We start from the raw sequence: 7,805 nt of genomic DNA, 5'->3' as shown, positions 1-7,805 counted from the left end.
CATATTGCTTACATATATGTGACATATATATGTCCCTTATATATGTTTTTATATAGTCTTAGTATATATTTTACATTTAAAATGAAATATATATATATATATATATATATATAAAATATAATTTTGATTAATGTATATGCAATATATAAATTAAATATAAAAACATTGTGTGCACATATTTTAAATCATATGTTCTTATATTATGTATATTACTTGCAAAATATCTTGATATAAACTAAACAAATGTAAAAAAACAAAACAAAACAAAACATGATTTAATTAATTTCGTACATATTTTTAAATATAGGTTATGGATATGTACTTACAAACATGTAATGCAATGAACATGACATGCCTAAGCTTCAAAATCCTCTTCACTTTCATCCAGTCGAGAAGGTGCTGTCTCACCTAACTGCTGTACATGCCTCCGTAACTGTTTAATTTTTTTTTATATATATATATAATGTCTGGCATCAGTGATATCAGTTTTTGCAGCTCTGCCAAACTTTGATGAAAGCACCAAAAGTTTATTTTCTTTGAATGCTAGTGGAGAACCCAGGTTTACATAGCTGCATAAGTTAGAGAAATCTGTTTAAATTAAGAACCCCTAGATTTTTGAAGACAAACACACACTCAAAAAAATTACTCTTTAAACTTACTTAAGTCAAATATGGACAGTGGTACCACACAACCAAATTGTGTTTTGATAACATTAATGGAATTTTTTGAATCTATACAAACTCCTTGTGTTGTGACAACACAATTGAATGAGGTAGAATCTATGTGAAATAGTAATGTCCAACCAACTCAATTTATTCACTTTGCTTCAACTTAAACCGGTTAAGTTAACTCAACATGTTTTGGTTTATTACAATCTAGCCAAATTTGTTTCACTTTAACAACATAAGGAGGTTTGTTTCAAATTACTCATTTCAATTATGGACAGTGGTTTCACACAATTAGTTCTAGTTACTTTAACACAATATTTTCTATTTAAAGTTACTCCCTTCAACAAAACATTTTTTGTGTGATTTGTCTTGTAATGAGTCAAAAGACAAGATGTCACAAATGATCAAAGTGTATTTGTTAAACAAGCAATAAATAATTACACACAGTAAAATACAGTTTAAACCACATTACAAAATTACACAAAATAGCAAAAATATCACACTACTCATTTTCTAATTGGCATTCATGGGTTACCAATCAAACCTTATTCCAGGAACAGGAACTGGCTCCAGAAATTCTTCTTCAGTATTCCAAATGTGTACCTGAGTTCAGGAGGGTTCCTCAAGTTCAGTCCATATATCAGTCCCAGCAACATGGTTTTGCAGACTGTAAACTTCTATAGGTCCTGAAGAACTGTATCCTTTAAAACTCCAACATCTGCTGGACTGTCTTCAATGATGCAGCTTCAAATAGATTCCCAGGAGTCTTCTGGATCACCTCCTGATTGCTGGCAACCTCTGTATCCTAGAAGTATTTAAAAGCATGGAGAACACAAATTCTTTAATGATTAACAAATCATTTATTAACCTTGAAAAAAAACCTCACCATATACTCCATACGGCTAGGGTCTTCATTTGGATACTTCAATTTCATTAGTCTGAAGATGAAAACAACAAAATTTAGCCTTTGTTTTTTTTTTTTCTAAAATTACATGAAAAAAAGTCAGTCATTCATCTTCTTATGGGAAATACAGGCAAGCAGTCAAGATGGGATTCTAACAAACATTACAGTGGAAAATGGTACACACATCTGGAGCCTGTACGGTAAGTTAGTTCCTCACTTTCCACGGTGGCACCGAGATCGTTCGCCAGATTCAGTGAAAGTATTACCTGCCTAATGTTTTCAACTCGTACATTACACGTCACGCCCTGATGTCACGTGAGCTTTTCCTCAATATTGGACTGTAGACTGTGGACTGTCCTTCCTTCTTGTTTGTTGCTGAAAGATTTAAAAAAAAATCGTCCAGTTTGCTTGTAAAAAAATCGGTATCGCCCATGAAAAATCATGATCGGGGCATCCCTAAAAAATATAATAATTTGTGCTCTGAAGATGAATGATGGTCTTACAGGTTTGAAACGACATGAGGGTGAGTAATGACATGTTTATTTTTGGGTGATCTAGCCATTTAAACACACCTGAACCAGCTAATCAAGGTTCTTGGGAATTTTAAAACAAAAAAGTCTTACCTGAAGTTCCAGGCAGGTGTGTTAGAGCTGAACTCCACAGAACTCTGGCTTTCTTAGATCAGGTCTGGACACCCCTGCCTTGCATTAAAATAAATCAGTTTATAGTAATACCACATATTTTGTATTTATTGTATTAATAAACCTTATCTTATTATATCTGTCTTTTTTTTTTGTCAATTTCCAGTGGCCAGTGAGAGAATAATGTTTTAATACAAGGTTGTGTTGAGTGCAGTTGTTCTTACCTGTGTAGTGGGCACCAAGAGGGTTTCAGTATTTGTCCAAGGACTCTTCTTCATTATGCAAACATCTTCATAAGTTTTGCAGTCCGGATCCAGTTTGGCAAAGATTGTTGATTCTGATGGGCCTATGGTAATTCTGTATGTTTCAAATTCTGCACAAATCTGTAAACACATGAAGTGCAATGTGTTAAAAAAAAAAAAAAAAAAAATATTTGAACAGCAAAAACTAATTCAATTATCAAAATATTAAATTATTTATTTGTGTGAGTGATGAATAGTGTCATGTTTCCCATTCCTAAAGGGAGGACCTGATTACATATCTGGAGCATTTGTATAATGTGAACAGCTCAGAGTAGTGTCCGGTTTAAAGAGCCAGTAAGATGAAAATTCTAAGCTTCCTATCACTGTTTATAAGTCCTGTACAACAGGTTTAAATCCATCCAAGGTTAAAAAACATTGTCATTTTGTCAAAATATCATTTTAAAATTACCTCAATTCTCAGAGATCCCCAAACGGTTCGCGCGAAGCTGTTCAAAAGATTCAGTTTCCTTAAACCCCACCTTTCGGTAGCATACTGTGTTCTGATTGGTCAGCTAACATAGTCAGTTTTGATTGGTTGTTCCGCACACAACTTCACGGTAAACTATGCGTTAGCATCTTTTTGGGGTGAATTATGTCTTATTCCTCTCACCGCGAAGCAAACAGTAAAATAAAAAACTTGAACAGTCTCGCTGCTTTTTTTTCTGTGTGGGTGTATTCAAGCCGTGTGCTTCAGTTTGAATCTGAATAGCGCGTTCAGCGCGGGGGCGTGGTCACATTAGATATAACGAAGGGAGAAGTGAAAAACAGACATCGCGTTGTTTTCTTATGGATTACTTTATCACAGAATATCTGTTTTTGGCAGCACTTGTTTAGTTTTAAATTAGACATGTCAAGCTTTCTATAGATATCTCTCCCATGTCTCTTCGTTGAGTATTCACGGAGTTACAATTCATTTTAATGACGTGTTTGTACATGACGATCAGCGCAGAGAAAGGCTGCAGACAGCACACATACTGATAAGACGCTCGGGAGAAAACAGACACATAACTTCACAATCATACTTCGCGTTTATGGCCAAACGCTTTGAGAATCCCGCTGTACTCACCGAGATTAGAAAAGCAGTCATCAGTGAAATGTTGTGAACACAACAAAAGGGTTTGTTTGTACTGCTCTGGTATTGTGGTAAAAATGAATTTTAGCCATTGGTTCTTCTGATCTTCATTCTTTGGCAGTGAAAATAAAACAAACTTGCCTTTACAATTAAAAACACACTGTCTCCTCGACATGATGCTCTCACACCAACCAGAGCGTCTGTGTGGGGGGGTGGGGCAGCTCAGAGTTTCGTTTCTCCCAAGACGGTAGGCGGAGATTATTATGCAAAGTGCTCCTAGTGACATACATAGAGATGGGCAAAAGATTTGAAATCTATAACGACTCGTTTCAGCGATTCAGAGACGACTCCTTACTTTAGAAGCCAATAACTTTATAAATCGTGTACTTTTTGGTTTAATTACTTTGCACATTGTTTACACTGATGGACAGCTATATCATACACTGTAATACAGGTAATTTTTGATTTCCCATCTGTGTGGCTCTTTAAAGTCATTGTATGACCACACCGCCATGTTCATAAACAAAGCTTCAAATACTTTCACTGTGCTAAGCCAGGGATCTCCAAACTCGGTCGACATCTCATGGTTAGACATTTATTGATTATTTATCTTTTTCAATTAGTTAAAATATACATATTATAACAAATAAAGGTAATTACTTCCACTTTTGAAAGTCATTATGTATTATTAATACAATTAATTTAAACAAATATATTTGGCACACAAAATGAGATAAGAGAGAAACTCCTATTCGCCATTTGATTAGTTATATGAGGAAGTAGCTGAATGACGAATCATTCTGTCTCTTAACATCTCTTATTGTAAGTCATATGTATAATATAAAGTAAAGGTAAGTGATAGGACGTTTTATTTTTGAACAAACATTTTACTAATAAATGCAATCTCTCTTAAAATACCTTATTGGTTTATGATTATCAAAACATTTTGGTTTGATCTAGCGCAGAACTTTCCCCCACGTATAAAATGATTTTATTATTAGCTAGCTCCACACTGGAGAGCTGCTTTATAACAGGAAATCAAGTTTTAATTCTAGCGACACTGACTCTGTATTTTCATGTTTAATATTGAAAAGCTATCGATTGCATAAAGGACTGTTATATAAATAAACATGACTTGACTTTTCTTTATTGGAGTGCCTGGAGAATTTCAGAGTTCGTGCAAACATCCACATCGCTGTGTTCTTAAGAGCTTTTACATCGCGGTCAGTTTTTTGTTGTGTTTATGCAGTTATTGAGAGGAAGGCGTGCAGTATATATTTACATATTCATCCAAGGTTCGGATCGGCTCGGTTTCCTCAAACTGAAGTGCTATCTTCTTCTTTTGAATTGAATCAGGAGAGTGTATTACAATCTTGCGCTACAGCGCCACACTGGTCAAACTGCATTATTGCAGGCTTTCAAATTAGGCAGATACGAGATCAAACCACTAACGTTACTCAAAAACATTTGCCGACAATTTTATTTTTATCGTCGACGTTGTCAATAATGTCGAGTAATTGTTTCAGCCCTAGTGTGTGTGTATATATATATATATATATATATATATATATATATATATATATATATATGTGTATATATATATATATATATATATATATATATATATACACTAAAGTAAATACATTACAGAGAGTCATGCGCTTTCACATCTCCCAACCGCTCAAAATCATCTATTAACGGTGCAATAAACCGATTACACAATACTAGATTGCAAAACAAAAGCACCCCAAAACAGAAACTCTAAGAGAAATTAAAGACTTTGACTTAACACAAGAAAAACTTTAGATTGTCTTACCTGACTGGTACCACCTCTTGCTCCCCTCCGCACCGTCATCAAATGCGTTGGAAATCGTCACTTCCGTTTTTTTTTTTTTAATTACGAAATTAAACCCTTTACGTTAGTTTAACGATTGATAATTAAGTAAAGTTTAAAATTAAACAGTTTAAGTTGATTAAACAATACAATTGTGTTTTGGTGGAAAACGAAATATATTTGTGTTGTTTTAACAAAACATGTAAAACGAACAGTACTACAAATCCATTTTTTTGAGTGCAACTGTATATTATTCTGTATGCATCTGCATATATAGTGCATGTATGTACTTTCTGACATATAGATATTGATATATGGCTATTGATGAAAAAAATAAAATGTATGTTTTCAAATAGAATTTGTGTAGTATTTATTTTTTTAATAGCTGGTTAAGAAGAGGTAAAATAATACAGTTTATAAAATATTCGAAAATGGGATAGAAATGAAATGTGGATGTGTAGACTTGATAAAAGTTCAAACTGTTCAAATAAGGAAAACACATGAATAAGGAAACCATAGGCATGTGAAATGTATGTTGTTTGAATAGTTTGGCATATAAAAATTAAACATATCGGTTACATATATGGTCAAAACATACAGTATTATATAAATAATAATCATATACATCATATTAATATATGTCAATATACTAATTTAATATGCCAAATTTATATATGTTATAAACCTATATCAACATATATCTAGAGATATGTATATATGTGATAGCAATATATTGTCTTATATTTAGCATATATGATGGTGTCATTAGCGATATAGGGACATATATGTCATATATTACATTTCCGTATGGGCGCTGTCGCTTAGCAGGCTATGAAGACTCAAAAGGTATGCCTTAACTAAAGGTGAACCATTTCTAGGCGTGTTACCTGAACTAGACCTTAAGAGGTTGCTTAAGATATATCTTCTTACGTGCTGTCCATGTCGGTGGTACTGAATTGGTTGATATCAATGACTCGAGAATCGATTATTCATTCTATGCAGAGGCTGCTTTACTGTGTTATGTGAAAATAAAGTGTTCATTTTAAATATATATATACGTGTGTGTGGGTGGGGGGGGGTTGGGGGGGTGAATGAACAGCGCTCTCTTCCACCCTCAATTCCCATGGCTGAATTGCCCTTGAGCAAGCCACTGAACCCCCAGTTGCTTCCTATAGGCACTGGATATAGCTCCCCACTGCTTATATATATATATATATATATATATATATATATATATATATATATATATATATATATATATATATATATATACAATTCACGTGAAGGTTACCAGGATAATTCTAATTTATGATTAATTGGTCTAGTTTATTAATTTATCTAGTCACCTGATTCTGCTCTCAAAATGCACCCGATTTATGCATTTAAATTTAAAATGAACAAATGTTTCTTGTGGAGACACTGGGATTGTTCAAGGAAACACTGTAATGTGTGTGTGTGTGTGTGTGTGTGTGTGTGTGTGTGTGTGTGTGTGTGTGTATGCCAGTTCACCTTACTATTTGCTTGTGGACCATGTATGGCACTAAATATATTTCTCCAGTAAAGTTTAATGATTGTGAGCATAATAAATTATCTGCCCCTAGACATGCCCCTTACTGACGATTGACTGCAAGTGTGTTTTGGGACACAGTCTGACACTGTGGTCAAAAGCATTTATTTTTATTTTTATTTTTTATTATTGCTTAGTGCACCTTTTGGAACAATTAAAATTATTAATTCTCTTTTTCTCAATGAAGCTGCATTTATTGATCAAAAAAATATTAAAACGGTGAAGTATTGTTGCAATTTAATATAACTTATATATAACATATATACATTTATTTGTGTGATAAAAACTGAATTTTCAGCATCATTACTCCAATCTTCAGTTTAATATGATCCTTCAGAAATAATAACAAAAAATAAATAAAATAATGTGCTGCTCAAGAAACATTTCTGAGTATATATCAATGTTGAAACCAGGTGTTATTATTATTATTATTTTTTTATTTTTTTCAGAAGTCAGAAAGAGATTTATTACCAAGTACGGTATGTTTATACACAAAAGGAATTTGACTTGGCATTAAGGGCTTCCAGTGTAGAAGAAAGTATGGACATAAGTGCAAACATACATGGTAGTAGACATAGGATTAACAGAGATGAAATATAATAATAATATAAGAAATACTGGAAATTAAATAATGCATTATACACAGAAGTACACAGAAAATAAATAAATAAATAAATAATACTAATAAATAAATAAATATAAACCTGTAATTGTTTAAATTAATGTACAGATATGTTATTTACAAGTGTGCAGTTTCCAAAAGTAAATTTTTTGAATTTATATTTATAAATATATCAGTTATGATGGACAATGTATA

General features: G+C 32.8%; 1 long non-coding RNA gene across 1 annotated transcript; it reads right to left on the bottom strand.

Moving 5' to 3' along the window:
• Positions 1-1,278: 1,278 nt before the first annotated feature.
• Positions 1,279-5,083, bottom strand: LOC113094307 (uncharacterized). The gene is made up of 5 exons (XR_003288041.1): positions 4,870-5,083; positions 2,438-2,596; positions 2,196-2,273; positions 1,555-1,606; positions 1,279-1,473 (listed from the first exon to the last, which is right to left on the bottom strand). It is a non-coding gene; the product is annotated as an uncharacterized LOC113094307 (long non-coding RNA).
• Positions 5,084-7,805: the final 2,722 nt, after the last annotated feature.

The sequence above is a fragment of the Carassius auratus genome, unplaced genomic scaffold, assembly GCF_003368295.1.
Source record: "Carassius auratus strain Wakin unplaced genomic scaffold, ASM336829v1 scaf_tig00215316, whole genome shotgun sequence".
Taxonomy (NCBI): domain Eukaryota; kingdom Metazoa; phylum Chordata; class Actinopteri; order Cypriniformes; family Cyprinidae; genus Carassius; species Carassius auratus.
Note: the sequence above shows the minus strand (reverse complement) of the source record. Positions and strands in the feature narration are given on the sequence as shown.